Source organism: Crocodylus porosus, unplaced genomic scaffold, assembly GCF_001723895.1.
Source record: "Crocodylus porosus isolate Cpor-Errol unplaced genomic scaffold, CroPor_comp1, whole genome shotgun sequence".
NCBI classification, from domain to species: Eukaryota; Metazoa; Chordata; order Crocodylia; family Crocodylidae; genus Crocodylus; species Crocodylus porosus.
Window position 1 is genome coordinate 26885132 of NW_017728886.1, and position 16510 is coordinate 26901641.

A 16510-nucleotide genomic window follows, 5' to 3' on the forward strand; every position below is an offset into this window, starting at 1 on the left:
CACAAATGTCCCACAAAGCATCTCAAATATGATCTCAAGGGAGCAAGCTGCCATTGGCATGTCAAAGAACCTTGTGCCCATACCAAAGTGAATTTATAGACTAACTGAATCAGTTTCTGAACAATGCTTTCTTCTGCCTGACTTCAGACTATCATGGCTAACTACCTATCTTTGCAAAGTAACTTTGTACAGCAAATTAATACTGAGCATGGAGGAAAGAACTGTGGTTCCTTGTGGCTCACACCTATACCTTTGCAATTCCCCAGGACAGAGCCAGGGTATTATGGGGTTGATAAACTGGGCTAGAATTGGTAGCCCTTTCTTTCCCATGATTATTGACCTGCAGCTGGGGCATTGTAAAGCAAATGGCAGAACTGCACTTTAACGTCGGAGTGTGTCATGCCAAAGATATTATCATCCTGAATGCTGAACAAAAAAACCCAAGCCAGCAAACATTAAAATCTCAGCTGTGTACCACAATGAAGGGCCTAGCTTTAGACAACCAATCCTTTCTATTGGATGCGACCTTGGGCTGATATTTTTAGCTACAACTCTGTTGGTATTTGGTTGATTTAATTTTATTTCATTTGCTTTGACTTAGAATAATGTAGCCCTTCCTCTGTCCAGGCATGCATTGGCTTTTTGGACCCATTGCATCTCCAGGACCCAAAAAGACAAAAACGGGCAAAACTGTCAGTCTCCTGCTGGAGAAGAGGCTTCAGTGACTCAGTAAGTATGTTTAAATTATTATTATTTGTCCTGTGAATTAGGGTGTGGGACTGCTGAGCAGAAGAGAATCCTGACCGGATTTAAGCTTTGATTTCCAATGATTACAGGGTGCAGCAAATACTCAGGAAGAAGTGATTCAGTGCACTAAGAAACTGGCTGCTAGGAGTAGGCTGCAAAATAAACAATGAGAGCTACTAAGGGAAATGGAGGCTTCCCCGCAGAGGGAGCATATGCCTAAGATTGTAAGGAAGAGAGCCGTTCAGTGCCAGCTCAGTCTATGCAGGGCCTACACGGTATTTCTTTAGCTCTCCCAAAGGTGATATCGTTCCGGAAAGCCAAAGAAATACAAAAAAAAAGAAAAAAGAAAAGAGCTTTAAAAAAAAATCTGGATGTCAAGGTAGTTACTCTTATGATTTCTCAAGACTAGGCCCTCATCTTCATCATCACATAAGAAAGAGGGAAGAAAGCAGGCATGCTTTTGACCCTAAAATGAAGCTGTAATTATATATATTAATGAAAGCTCTAGGAAAGATTGTGTATTGACATTTTTTAATGCCATGAACACTCTTGGTTGTAAGGGTAGAAACTTGCATTGTATGTGTATTTTTTACTTGGGGGGAAGGCTTATTTTTTTGGTCCATGTCTCTTGAGACTGTATTTTTACTTAAAAGGTGACTGTGTCATCCTTGGCATGTGTATCATCCCTGGCATCATTAGGATGTGCAAAAATTGAAACAGCTAAGACAGGACAAAAAGCAGTATGTGGTTTTGCAGGCTCACCAAAGCTGCTGTTAATACAGGAAACTTTTAAAGACAGCAGCCCAAAAGCATGCACTGGATGGGTGGGTGGGTACACAAGTATCCAGTGCAGAGGTGTGTAGGCCTAGGTGTGTGCACTGGGGGTGGACGGGTACACATGTATCCAGGGCACAGTTGTGTGATCCCAGGTGCTGACCAGGTGGGTGTACATGTGCCCAGGGCAGAGGCATATATGCTCAGATCCATGCACTAGGGGCGGGTAGGTGTGTGTATACCCAGTGCAGAGGCATGTGCTCCTAGGTGCATTAACTGAGTAGGTGGGTGTGCATAGATCAAGTGCAGAGGCATGTGCACTCAGATGCATGCACCAGGGAGGTAGGTGTGCATGAGCCCAGTGCAGAGATGTGTGAACCCAGATCCATGCACTGGGGGAGTGGGGTGGGGAGAAGTGTACTTCTATCCAGTGCAGAGGTGTGTGAGCCCAGGTATGTGCATTGAGTAGGTGGGTGCATGCATATCCAGTGCGGAGGTGTGTGTGCCTAGATGCATGGACTGGGGAGCCGTGTGTGTGTGTACCCAGTGCAGAGGCCTGTGCACCTAGATGCATGCACCGGGGGCAGGCAGGTGCACATGTACCCAGTGCAGAAGTGTGGCTACCCAGGTGCATGCATACAGGAGGTATGCATTTGTGCCCAGTGCAGAGGTGTGTGTGCCCAGATGCCTGAATCAGGAGGTAGTTCGCTGGGTATCCAGCCAAGAGGTGCGTGCCCCTGAATGAGTGCGCTGGGGAGCTGGGTGTGCACATGCCCCATGCAGAGACCTGTGTGCCCAGACCCATGCAGTGGGGGCAGGCAGGTATGCACATACCCAGTAGAGGCACATGCATAGGGAATGGGGCTGGGTGCACGTATACTCAGGGCAGAGGTGTGTACACCAAGCAGGTTGGTGCGCATGTACCCAGGGCAGAGGTGTGGGTGCTCAGGTCCATGTGCCCTGGGGAACTCTGGGGTGGGTGTGCTGGAAGAATCCTGCCTGCCCATCCACCTATGCTTACCTCTGCCTGCTGGAAGGCATCAGTGGTATAGGTGCCACCACCACGGTAGGTGATGGTGGCTGAGTAGAACCGCTGATCTAAGAATCATTCTTCTTTGCCAGGGGTTCTGTTTACCATTAGAGAGAGACCCTTTTTGACACTTGGTCTGCAGATTCAAGCTTCGGCTTTGACTGTCTTTGGAATTGTCACCTAGTCATATGAGGCTATTGGTGCTGTATTTAAGTTACTACATTTAGCAGACATAACTTATTACATACCAAGATAAATGCAATTGAATTGCTTTTCTGAGTAGAACAGCTCTTTAAATTAGTTTTATTGTCTATTACAAATTGATGTATGCTTAATAGATATTTACACTCATATACTGGGCTAATAGTCATGGATGGCATCAAAAAATTATCAGTTAAATCCACAGTGTCTAACTCCTAGCACAGCTCCCTCATTATATTCAAGCAACCAGCTGATACTAGTGCAACTTTATTAAAAACAATGGATTTATATCACTACACTTTCAAATGGGTTTTTGAAAGTTATTAAAAGTTTTAAGTTATTCTGTTTTCTTATTGTAAGCCACCCTGAGCCTTTGTTGGGAAGGCTTATATATTTGCTTATATCAAATAAATAAATAACATAGGACTTGGCCTTTGATTTGAACAAGAGTTGAAAAGGAGACACTGGCATGGTGAAACCAATTGCCATAAGGCATATTTGTGAACACTTCCAGTGTATTGGAACCCCTGTGTCCCTTCTGAATACTTATATTTGTGTTTCATTTCTGCTCTTGATTCTACAGTTGGTACAAGGAGGGGAATACAGCAACTGAACATAAGCACATTGCTTCTACTTTCAGGGCCCTTCACTAACTCTTGCCGCTTGACTTACCACGCCCCATTCAGAGGGTCCTTTTCTTCGTTTGCTTTGTACCTAGCACAAAGGCATTGTGAGCCATAACAAGGGTCCTAGGTGCTACTGTCATACAAAATGGTAATAATAAATAATACTGCTCTCAGAAAGTGAGATTTCCTTTACAAGATGTTTTTTCTAAGAGCAGCAAAGTCTTCTGTTATCCTCCGTTGATTCTTTTAACCTAAATAGAAATCTTTTCAATGCTACATGTAAGTCTTGCATTGCAGGTGAAAGGCAGAGAGAATGACAAGGATGGGATATGTCAAGCATGTGTTCCACTTGTTCAAAGCTTCTGCTGGAGGAAATACTTGAAAAGGAAAACCACTGCAAAGGGGGTTCTCTTGGGGATTACCTGTTTTATGTTACACAAATACAAAGATTGCCAGCTATTCAAGCATTCCTGAGCTGTGATATCCACCCAGTGCTGGTAATGCAAAGGAGAGAAATATCTCTTCTGGCTATAAGCACCAGGATTTGGATTTCCGGACAGAAAAAGCAGATTGTATTTTAGAAGGTCAGTGCTGCCATTTATCCGCTCCCTAGAAAGCATTTAGAAGTCACCTCAGTTAGAAGGAAATACCTAAGTGCCTTTTTTTTTTCCTTTCGGGGTTGGGAGCAAAAAGAGTGGGGTTTTTCAGCCCTATTCAGGTACTTACATTCATGTACTTATGCTTCTTGGCTAGAGACAGACATTCAAAAAGCCCGAGCCTATATTGATTCAATCTTTGCAGGTTAGTCAACTTGGGTAGGCTAAATCCACTTTGCAACCAGACAGACATCCTAGAAATTCAGGCACATGCCTGCAGTAGCTCAGGCTAGAAACTGGGGGATGCTAGAACAGCCCTCCCTTCCCTTTCACAGTACTGAGCTGAGGGAGGGGGTGGGGGTGGCCAGGCCTGCAGGATGCTCTGATTAGCCAGGCAGGTAATTGATAACAGCATTTATCACCCCTAACTCAGTGTTCAGGTTGCTCTGCTGTATACCAGAGACTTGTATCCTGTCTGGATAGGGGCAGATTGAAGGTGGGGGAGGCAGGGAGAGGGACAGAGTGGTGCAGTCGCACCCCACTTTGATTCCTGCTCAACCAAAAGTTTAAACAAACTGCCAGGCAGTGGAAGCAGTGAGAAACTCAACTTACTTCATGTCTCATTATAATCTATCTGATTCCTTCTAAACACTTCATTCCACAGGTGTTAACAATCCTCTCTCCCTTTTAATGGTCTCAATGTTCCATTAATCAAGCTCTACTTTCTTCAGCAATTTTGCTGTTACCAGCTACTGGTAATGTTAACTCTATTTTACAGCCTTGCAGACTATTTTCTAACTCTGGCTAAAAACATTAATTGATTTATGGAAACATTAACTTGGGTGAACATTAATTCAGGTATGGAAATAACTTTCAGTGAAGCACTGGATGCACTGTCAAGGTGTTATATGTGATGATGCACTCACCATCTGCACCTCCTTTTTCAGAAATCTGGATTCACCCACGTGTCTGGACATCTCAGGATCTAGCAGAAGAGGATGCAGCTTGTTTCAGTGTTTCCAACTCGACTGCCTTTTATAATGAATATATTGTAATCTATTAAGTTATTCCTAAAGCTCCTGGAGCTTCATGATTAGTGAGAATGTCTGTCTGATTTCATTAAATGCAAAAGGTACGATTCTAGGCCTCATGGTTGTGGGGTAGAATCTAGAAAATATGAGCTCAGTGCCCCTTACAGACTCAAAACTCAAGAAGCAGAGAAAAGAAGCCAGTATCTCAGGGGTGGGCAATTATTTCAGCTGGAGGGCCACTTAACAAGTTTTGATGAGCTGTTAAGGGCTGCATACACAATTTTTTAAAGAAGGTATAATTTTAACAAATTACAGATAAAAATAAATGATATACTAAAAATCAAATCTATACTATAACATAATTTAATTCTATTTAAATCCTCCCCCCCATTTATGGTTTTTAGTAGCGTGTATAGAGGTGATTATAACAGCTCAAAATAAAGCTTACTCTTGTAGACTGGGTGGGGGGTGCATGTGTAGTGGTATGGGGTGTGTATGTTGGTGTGGGGGTACATGTGTGTGTGGGGGGGTGCTGCCTGTGCACTAGGTTCCAGAAGCTGGCTGGTGGTAGGAGGAGAAGTGAGGGCAGGTGGCACTTGCAGCGGAGCTCCCTAGGGGCGAAGGAAGTGCAGGTATGGCCTGCCCCCACCAGCCAGCCTGCAGCTGCCCACACATCACCCCTCATGGGGCTGAGCACTGCCCACTCCTGCCTAGAGCAGCCTGCACCATGTATCCATCTGCACCTGCTCGCCCTGGCCCTGGCCTCAGCCAGAGCACACAGCTTCCCAGTGGGGTTGCTCCTGAAGTGGCTGCAGCTGCCTAGGTACTGCTCAGCTTCCCTCATCTCCAGGGGCTCCTCCTCCTCCTTCATTGCTTTAGATGGGGGAGAAGTTGCCCTGGGAGGCTCTAGCTTCAGCGTGTGGGGCTCCAGGTCCATCTTCCATGCAATCTGCCTGCTCAGTGCCAGGAACAGCCAACTACAGGTAGTTGGGAGCTGGAGCTTTGCATGCTGGGCCAGGAGCTGCCTGGCTGCAGCTTCCCCCACCCTGGAGTGGTGCAGTAGGGGCAGGGGGAGGAGATATTGGAGAAGGTGTGGAACTGAGCAGTACCCCCTGCATGAGAAGCAGCCCTGCCAGGAAGGTGTGCAGGCTGCTGGGGCTGGGGCTGTGGGCAGGAGTGGATTGCTCTGGGTGGGAGTAGGCAGGCCTCGGCCCCATGCAGACTGCCGTGGGGGTACCTGTGGGCTGTATTTTGCCCACCCAATTTAGATTCTTAGTGCTTTGGGGCAGAGGTTCTCTCTTGCTAAATGCTTGAATAGTGCTTAACATATTGGGCTTTGATTTTAATTAAGGTCTCTAGGTGCTACTGTTAAATAAATATTGACTAATAATATAATAAGCCAGCATGAGGAGGACAGTGGATTGTCTGTACAACTGCAAGCTAACCAGCAGGGTGACAGGAAGAAAATTATTCATGTCATTACAGCCTGATTCAAGAACAATGTCAGCCTTCATTAAACTCTGCAAATCCCTCATCTTCAAAGGGAGGAGGGCTACAGGCCAGATACTCAGCTGGTGCAATCGGCAAGCTCCATTAGAGTTCAGTGCAGTCAGGATGATTTATACCAGCTGAGGACCTGAACTCGCTGTCATAGAGAGCTAAAGCGACAAAGGGACTTGGTGCCCAAATGCTGCAATACTTTAGGTGCCTGGTTCTCAAACTGTGTTAAGTGCTCCCTGTGTAATACGTAGGGAGAGTCAGATTGTTACAGAATGGATCCAAAACTACCCCCATGAACAGGGAGCCAACCAAGGCCACCATGCTGCCTACAACGTGTTAACCAGGAACTGCTGAGGACAGGGTGCGTCTAGATCTCAGTATTTCTGAGTTTTAAAGACTTTATTCTGAGCACAAGATAGTGCCTTGTCCTTGGGGTCCACAAACTGGGATTGTCTCCTGAAAGTAGGCATCTACCACCCCCTTAAGTCTGATAACTGTGCAAGAGTCATTCTTTTCGTGTGAAAATACAAAACTGGAGAAGGCAGTGCTTTTCCTTTCCTTTAAACTTCATCTACAACAGCTAGAGCACTGTCCAAGAGACATGAGAACAGTTTGGTTCCCTCTGCCTGGAGAGAAAGACTTGCATCTCATGGGAGAGTACCTTAATTATCAAGCTACAGACTACTTATGCATAGGGATACTCCCAGCCCTTCCTCTCCCACGGGGCAGAAAATAATTCAAGACTCATTGAGGTACAAAGAGACGGGAAGCATAATGAGATTAGTGGTTAGCTCCTTGACCTGGGGTGGCAGAAGATCAGCTTCCTTAGAGCAGATGCCAAAATCTAGGTCTCCCTCTATCAAGTGGGTGTCTGCTTGCTAAGCTATTGTGTGAAAAGGGACAGCAGCATCACCACCACTGTGGCCTCATGGAGGGCAAGGAGAGAAAAATGACTTGACAAGGACTGGCTTGTGAGGGATACAAACCAAAATGGGTACAACATAGTGAAAATTAAACGGAAAAGTGTCTGTGGAAAGAAGGAAGAAACCAAGCAATAAGTACACCCCATGCTCAGGGAGTTACAAGGCACTTTGATGTTGCTGAAAGCACATTTTGATAGCGTCTAGATGCTTTGTGGATTATTGGCTCTCAGGGTACTTGAAATGCCTGCAGAGTTTGCCCACCCACAGCTGGTATAATCACTTTATCCCAATACAAAATAGGAGATATTCTATTCAAAGGAGGGAGGCTTCATTATGAAGTCAGTGAACTGCAGGGGGGCATTTTGAAGTTGTTGTTTAATGCTGATATAAATCAGTTTTTATCAATATGCAAGTAAGAATAAAATAATATGACCTGAGGGCAGTTCATCATGCAAGATTGAGGATTTTAAGTGTTTTTTAAAGCATTTCCTTCTGCAAATGTTAGGAATTAACTGCTGTGAATGAACCACCTTAGAAATGTGGGAAGTGCAAGTGTTAGCACAAGGAGCCTCCTGTATCTGACAAAGTAGTGTGTTGCATATGAAAGCTCATGCCTCTGAACCAGTTAATCTCTAAGGTGCTACTTTGACCTGCCTTCTGTCAGTTTTCACTAATTCCAAAGGCACTGCTGATGTTGTATCCAGTGACTCTAGATTAAAACTCTTTCCTTTCTAGACAAATTAGTGAAATCTTTGACAAAGCTGGCCAGTGAATGTGCCAGAGCACCATGCTTGATTTCACTTACTAGTCTGATGAGGTACAAGTTTCCATTTACTCCATGCAATGTCTGTAAACCCCTGACCTGGCTAAGGAAAGCAGTGGGGGAAGGAAACAAGGGTTCATTCTGTATCCATGTGCAAGATGACTTCAACAGTAAGTTTTCAACCACTGTCAACAAAGTACCTTATGTTTATCAAGGCAGATTTTTTTTTCATTATATACACAGATATATGTTCTTAAATATAAATGGTCATTTGAGAGTCCACAATACTGCTTTTTACATACGTCTATGAAATTTCCGGAAACGTTTAGTTTGTATACTGTGCTGAAAATTCTCTCAAATGAAGTGTGAACCGTTTAGATTATTTGTAGAACCCTTTAGCTCCTTCTAAATACACTCCCTTTCTTTCAGCTAAGAACACCTTTGTGTGTGTAATACAACATTATAAAGTTATAATCTTTAGTTTGTGCTTGGGGTTGTAGGAAAGTCCAACCAATTCAAACTGGACAAGAACATTTGGGACTTCTGAAAATATGAGAAGAGGGATGGAAAATGAGGCAAAACACTGTACATGCTGCTAGACTGCACTGTAAAGGCTCATCAATTTTAGACGTTTGAGCTGGATTATATATAAATGCAGTGGCAAGGATGATGGGAGATGGCCCAGCAGAGAACACCTGTCTCTCATGTCACTAACCCTCTCGATGATGAAGATGGCATCCGATACATCACAGTAGATTGCTTTTGGTCTGCAGTTATAAGCAAACAGCATAGGTTAATCCTGCTCTCAGCTGCACCTGGTGAATTCCATTAAAGATAATGAGGCTGCATAAAAATATATGAGAACAGAATTAGACCTCATGCTTTCCTATCCATTTAAGTCCTGATTTTGCTATCTTTGGCACTTGCAAAGGGGTCCTCGCAGAATGAAGCCAGAGTGGCAGGGCTGGACTCCGGGCTACAGGGGTGCACTGAACAATGTCATTTGGCTTTAGAGGCCTTTCTAGCGATATTCTCCTCCATTTGATAAGGGAGTGCTTTGGAGCCAGTGAGCTCTCTAGAGGTAGAAAGAGCTTTTAAAGTCATCACTGCCTTTGGAATAGGACATTATTTAGAGTCTGCATGTACTAAGGAATGTGCTGGGCTTCGATACAAATGCTCTCACAAATCTCAATGTGCGGCAGTGAGTGGTGAAGGGAAAGTCTGAAGCAGAAGTTTAATTTCTGAGAAATGTGAATCAATTAAAAAAAGTACTGGAAAAAGAAAATCCCAAGCTTCAAAGCCTTCCCTCCCTGGGTGAGTCTAAGATCATTAGGTTTGCTGCTAAATTAAATACTGTAGTGGGATCCCTGCTTAGAAAAACAGTGTGCTAGGGCACAGTAGGGGCACATTTTTCAAATAGCCTTGCACTATATGTGAGCAGATCTGTTTGCATAAGATAAACCCCATATTGACCTGTACCAGGTAACACAGAATGTGTGGCTTGGAGAAAACTATTAGGCCTGCGCAAAGTGGTTGGTATTTGCTTCAGATTCAGCTGATTTGGGTGACAGTGATTTGGTTTGGTGATTCAATCGCTGTCTTGAATTGATTCAGCTGAATCTGATTTGGGGATTTGGCTGCCCCCGAATCTCTCTGCATTGAACAGGCCCCATCCCCTGCCCACTCTCCCAGCCCTGCCAATAGCTGCCCTGCCCACCCCAGTGAGCTGGCACTTGAAAAGAAAAGAAATCCCTGCCCTCCCTGGTTCCTGCCAGGCGGGGGTGATCCCCGCTGCCCCATGCTGTGCAGGGGGCTCCGATTCTGAACTCAATCATCTGGTGGTTGCTGCTGCCTAAGTTGCCCCATATTTCTACACTCCCCACCACGTCTTCCTCATTTGTGAGCAGCAGATCAAGAAGAGCACAGCTCCTAATTGGCTGCTCCAGCACTTGCACCAGGAAGCTGTCTGCAACACTCTCCAAAAACTTCCTGGATCACCTTTGGATTGCTATATTGACCTCCAGCAGATGTCAGAGTGGTTGAAGTCCACCATAAGAACCAGGAGCTGTGATCTGGAAACAGCCTCCTCCACCCCATCTGGTGCTCTATGGCAGACACCTACCCACAACATCATCCCCATTGCTCTCTCCTCTGACCCTAACCCACGGATTTCCACAGGCCTGTCTCCAGTTTTAGACTGGAGCTCTGAGCAATCATATGGCTCTTTTACATAAAGTGCAACTCCTCCTCTTCTCCCCTGCCTGTCCCTCCTGAACAGCTTGTTCAGTGCCCCAGTCATGCGAGCTCCCACCAAGTCTCTGTTATTTTAATCACATTTTAGTTCCATGGCCATCTAGGACCTCCAGTTCTTCCTGCTTGTTTCCCAGGCTCTGTGCATTCATGTGGACACATCTGAGGTAATTAACTAATTGCCCTACTTTCTCAGGAAGGATGAGAAGGCCTCCTCTGTTGCCCCCTCCTGCTTGTGCTTCCTCCTGGTCACTTGCTTCCCCACTTACCTCAGGGCTTTGGTCTCCATTTCCTAGTCAACATAGTTTAAAACTTTCCTCACTAGGTTTGCAAACTTGTCTGCAAAGATGTTTTTCCCTCTCTTCATCGGCTGGAGCCCATCTCTTCCTAGCAGTCTTTCTTCTTGGAACAACATCCTGTAGTCGAAGAAGCCAAAGCCAAGCTGGTGCCACCATCTGCACAATTATGCAGTGATCTGCAGGTGCATCCACTCCTGCCTGTGCCCTCCCCCTTAACCAGAAAGATCAAGAGAGGAGAAACTTGCCTTCATTTTCCATGTATATTTGGTCCTTGCAGTAGTATAAATTGGTTGGGGGAGGGATGCTGATTCAGAGGGTTTGCCAGAACAAGAAACCCCAGGGAGCCTGTATCTGGGCAGCTCGCACTAAGGCAGCAGCAGCCGCCTCAGCAGGAAGAGGTAAGCGCTTTATTCTGATTTCCCACAATGTGCCACCTTCTCCCACTTCGCAGAAAGGTGGTAGTAATTCATGGGAGTTTGTGACTATAACTGGCCTGAGAGTGTAACCCATTGAGAAAAATAAGGACATGAAACACCAGAACTAAAACTCCTATGACGCACTGTGGCAGTATTTCCAAATTGCAGTGTATTGGATTGCAGGTCACCACGTCTTATGAAAGGTTTTATATAATCATATAGCCAATTTTCCATTTTTGAACAACCTGATTACACGATACTACTTGCTATTAGTTTGCCTGGCTTTGGGTTTGTCTGAGATCACCAAATGTATCCCATCTGTGCCACTGTCTGTCCTAACTTAAACAATTTTGAAAAATTAGTTTCCCATAGATGATCCTTGCTCATGTTCCAGCTCATTAACCAAACATTATCTTCCCAAAGGCATTGGCATGAGAGTCTCCTCAAGAATAAGATGAAATGTAATAGAAGGTGGAGGAAAAAACATACCACTTACCAGCTAAATGGGAGAAACAAAGCAAGCAGCATCTAGCTGTAGCATGACCACTCCGGGCTGTACTTGCCTATCTCTGTGAGAGGTACATGGTTGTGGTGGGGAGGTAGGTGAAACGTATATCAATGGAGAAAAACTTCGTGAAAGTCCCAGAGGAAGCTGCTTCTGGGTCATGGACTGTGTCTGTCTTGGAATTCCCACTACTGTAACATGGTGGTTTATTTTGTGGCCAACTGTTGTGGCTGTTGGCACTGAATTCACAACCCAGCCCTGATGCCCTGCTCCAGGCAAGCACAGCCTTCAGACTGACCACAACTCCTCTGGTTGATAATCGGCAAATTTTGTTGATCCACAGTGATAGGAAATGCGAGTAATGCAGGCAAAACAAGCGAGATGGTTACAACATACATTACCCAGAATATACACAAAACGAGCGGTGCGTCCGGCCGGTACATAAATGCTCTGGCGGCCTCTTCTACCTGGAGCAGTCCCCCCACCCCTGACTCCCAGCTCTCTCTCACGCACACACCCCTGGTGCCACCTCCCCCAGCCCATCACGCCCTGCAAGTGGGTTCTGAGACTAGGAGCCCCCCCCAGGCTGGGGCCACATCTCCCACCACCAGGGTGGGCACGGGGCAGGGCTGCAGTGTGGCAGTTGCCCCCAAAGCTGCAGCTCCTGTCAGCAGGTCCCATCCCATCCCATCTGGCAGCTGGACGCACAGGGTGTGAGATTTGTGGGAGGGATGTGGGGTTTGGTGGGGGTGGGGTTTGTGAGGTGGGTTTTTGGGTGGGTGTGTGCAAGCAGAGGAGGAAAATGGCCCTGGCTGCTTTGCATAGGGTCCTGGGCTGGAATCCAGGGGAGGGAGTATTAATCACTGAGTACTAACCATTCTGTCCTTACCTGGAGAAGGAAGAGGCTATGCCAGGGCTGGTTGCAGGCGAGAACAAGCCAGCAGATGGGGAATGGCAATGGGGAAACTGAGGCAGATTTGCCACAGTGACTTGCATAACTGTGAGGAGGCGAGAGTGGTTAAAATTAATATTAACCTATGCTACTGGCACTGGGATCTGAGGCCCCTCAAGAGGGATGTGAGGATGAAGATTTCTTGCATTAGATGTTTGGTGTAGACTTGGGCTTACTTACTTTGTTTATTCCAGAAGGGAAGAGGATGGAAGTATGATTTGGCCAGTCACATCCCAAACCACGGGAACCTTGAGGAACAGACTGAAGTGGCAATGCTGCGACATCAGTTTTCTGAGGAAGGGGTGAGTCTCCCTACAAGTCTAATCGCAGATTCAAGCTCATTTTATTGTGATTGAATTGAAATTGAGCTATTGTTTCCACTACTTGTGTACTGAGCACCTATGGTCGTAAAGATATTACTGTACTTAAATGCAAATTTTGCATTTTTATCTCCTCTGATGTATGAAAGTGAGAGACTTCCTCTGTGCCATGGGAAGGATGTTGTTTCTTTCCCATACATTCAGAAACACAAAACCAATGCTGATAGAAGCATTCGCTTAAACAAACCAGGTGTTTTTCAAGAGCTGTTCCCAAGCAGGTCCGGACTATAGGATCTGGGCCTCCTGCCAGCAGACACTTAAAGGCCTCCTAATAGTTCCACAAACTTAAAACTTACTGAAGTGGGCTAGTCTGTCTTCCTAACGTCCATCCATGTCTTTGCGAAAAAATGCTGGGATTAAACTGGATACTAACCTAAGTATCTGCCACCTAACATGGGACCTGATATTGCAAACCCAAGTATCCTCTTGTGTTAGCCCGTTACTCACGTACATAATGCAACTATGGGGTTGGGTCCTGGATGGAATACCTTCACTTTTGCATGATAAATGGAGTGCACATTACCATGACATGTTCCTCTCAAGTAATCCTTTTATTCCTTTTTGAATAATCTACTTTTCTGTTTTGCTATGCAAATCCATCTCTTAAATATGTGTGCTGCAAGTATCTTGGGTAGTTGCAGGCAATACTGCTTTTTGTTCTCATTGCTTATTCATTTATTCAACAGGTGTATTTTTAGATTATGTACCCTCTGTGCAGCATATCACTGTTCAGTTCAGAACAGACTGTATTAATCTCTTGGATTTGTTTCTTTTCTTTTCCTCGGCAGCTGTTTGTTTAACATACTTTCAAAAGGTCATATAGGAAAGCCTGCTGAACAGTAAATGTATTGGTTTTAAAGAGCATATATTTGTAGTACTGTACTACTGCTAATGAACTTTGTGATATTGTTTAGACACTAAAATAAACTGCATTGCTTTCAGTGAAGATGATGGGTTGGCAGATAGCCATCAGAAAAGGAAATTGAGAATGGTCTCCTGGTGAGTATCTTTAGCTGTATTTAGAACTCCAGCATGTGGTTGACATTCCCAGTTATTTCCATGGCAAAGCCAGAGGTAAAGGCTTCCTTTGAATATCTCCATGCAGTTTTGTAAAACACCAAGCTTGTCATTTTAGAGGTTGCTCCTGAGGATTTTTATGCTCTAGTTTGAACATACTTTTCTCTAAAGGATTTCAATTGAAACAACAAAAACAAGCACAGAGTAAGAAGCTTCTAGTCAACTCCTGGAAACTTCAGTCTCTTGACACTGGAAAATATCATAGCACTGAAGGCAATCTATGGGTGCTTGTACATATGATAGGGGTTTAATCCCCAAGGTTGCATTCTATGCCCCGTAAATTGAGATGATGGGTTTTTAACTGAAAACCATTGTTTCAATTTTTCATGTTTTCACATTATGGCTAGGGGCCTAATCCTTTGTGTTGTCGTTGGAGCCTGCCCACAGCCAGGGGCAAGCAGCCCCGGAGTTGTGGGGGGCACTGGTTCTTCCCTTCATGGAAGTGGCACCCCCTGGGACTGCCTGGGAGGGCTGCCAGTATGCCGGGTGCTACCCCAGCCAGCTTGGGGTTGGGGAAGACTTGGATCAGGCTGGGTGCAGCCTCTGAGCTGGGGCAGCACCCAGCCCACTAGCAGTCCACCCAGGCAGCCCCAAGGGGTGCTGCCACTGTGGAGGGAAGAACCGGGGCCACCTGCAGCTCAGGGGCCATCTGGCTTGCCGGCAGCTTATTCCTCAGCCGTGGGAGAGGTGGGTAGACTGCTGGGGGGGAAAAAAAGGATGGATCCCTCTCCCTTTCTGCTTTCAGTGGGAGAGGGATCTGAAGGCAGAAGCAGCAAGGGGCCCAATCCTTTTTTTTTCTGTGGCACCTATCCACCTCTCCCATGGTTGGGGGGCAAACTGACAGCTGCAGTGTATCTTTGCAACTTAAACTGCATTTGGATGTAGTTTAGTTTACAATGATGCAAAGATATTTAAACCCCCCAAAACTCTTGAATGTGTACAATGTGATGCCATTAAGCTACGCAAAGTGACATTTTCGTCTTGTGTACATGTTAATGTCATCGCAGGTACAAGTGCCCCATGAAAGCACCTGTGTTTTTTAAAGGAGAGAGGGAGGGGAGAGTCTTATGGTGTGGGGGGAACCTACTAGGGAAATGGAGGGGTCTTGATAGTTAATGGTATTGGGTAGAGAATAGTTTTGATCGTGTGTGGAGCGTGTTGGTGGGGCAAGGAGGGGGATGCAAATCCATTTTAGTCAGTGGCTCTGTTCCCCATGTCTGGATCATGTAGGAAGAATGTTTTGTCAGTCTTCCCTTTTTTTGTTTTTATAATACTGAAGCAACAAGTCAAACTTTCTTCTGATGGTTGGGCCCTCCCACATGTGGCCTCTTGTGTACAAATGTGTTTTGGAGATCTTAATGGTTAGATCATTTTGGAGAAGGGAAGCCTTATTCTTCACTGACTGTGACTTCTGTTGGACATCCAGAGTCCCTCAGCTCCTGGTCTGAATATTATAATACAGAGTTAGGAAAACAGCTTTTAGGTATTGCTTCAGCTAGTCTAAACCCCACTACTCTCAATTTGTGGTGGTATAAGGCCAATGTCTCTGTTTGAGCTGTCTTAAAATACTTGGCATTGATTCTTGCATAACAAGGGGCAATAGGGCTGAAGAAGTTATTTCAGATCTGAAGCTATGGCCCCATGCTTGCATTCTGGGGACAGAATGTAGTTGTCCCTCTGGGAAGAGATTTGCCTCTTAATGGGCCAGTAAGGCAGAATACTAGTGTTTTAAGCTGGCTCCACAGCCTGCATTACCAGCTGGCATTGAGAAACTCATCCTGTTACATCATTCAGTGTTGCCAGCAGTATCTTTGAGCCTTGTAGTCACCCCAGAATGAGCCCTCTGGAATTAGTTTATTTAAAGAATACCGTTAAATTGTGACTCCAGAAGTGGAAAGACAAAAGTCCAACTGTTTGAACTATGAAGCTTTTCAGGCATCAGGAAACTGGTATTTCAAAACTTCCTCCTTTTGAGTTGTAGCTGAACATAATTGCAAGTAAAGGATCAGCAATGCCTCTAAAGCAAGCAACTGGTAGGAATTAGGAAGAAAGTGTTTATGTACGTATGACTGCACTGCATGCAAAACGAATCGACTTAAAGTGGTTTCATGGAAAGCGTAACCTCAGTTAACTTGTAACGCGGAGTAGTTTCAGTGAAGCAGTTTCAGCAGAGCATTGATCGCTGCAGATGATTACAAGCCAATTTCCTGAGTATTACTGGAAATAAAAACATTTGGGGTAAGAACTGGATTTGGTTTAACAGCACACTGTGCATGCATTGGCCCCCCCTTGCCCGAGAACAGCTTTCTCTGACGGCAGGCCTGCTGTGCATGCGCACAGTTTAAATGGGCCTGCCAAACGGCAAAAAAACCTAGTTAGGCTCCAGAGCAGTGAGAGATGCATGGGTGAAAGCCCGCTGCGCCCCCGCTCCCCCAAAGCC

General features: G+C 45.4%; 1 long non-coding RNA gene across 2 annotated transcripts in view; it reads left to right on the plus strand.

The window, feature by feature from the left end:
• Window positions 1-550: 550 nt before the first annotated feature.
• The window catches only part of LOC109307450, a 185779-nt gene continuing 169819 nt past the window's right edge, over window positions 551-16510 (plus strand). The window contains exons 1-2 of one of the 2 annotated variants that reach the window (XR_002100265.1): window positions 551-729; window positions 12808-12915. This is a non-coding gene — a long non-coding RNA (uncharacterized LOC109307450). Of the gene's footprint in view, window positions 730-5917; window positions 5989-12807; window positions 12916-16510 lie in introns of those variants that run through there. The other variant, XR_002100267.1, reaches the window with a different exon arrangement.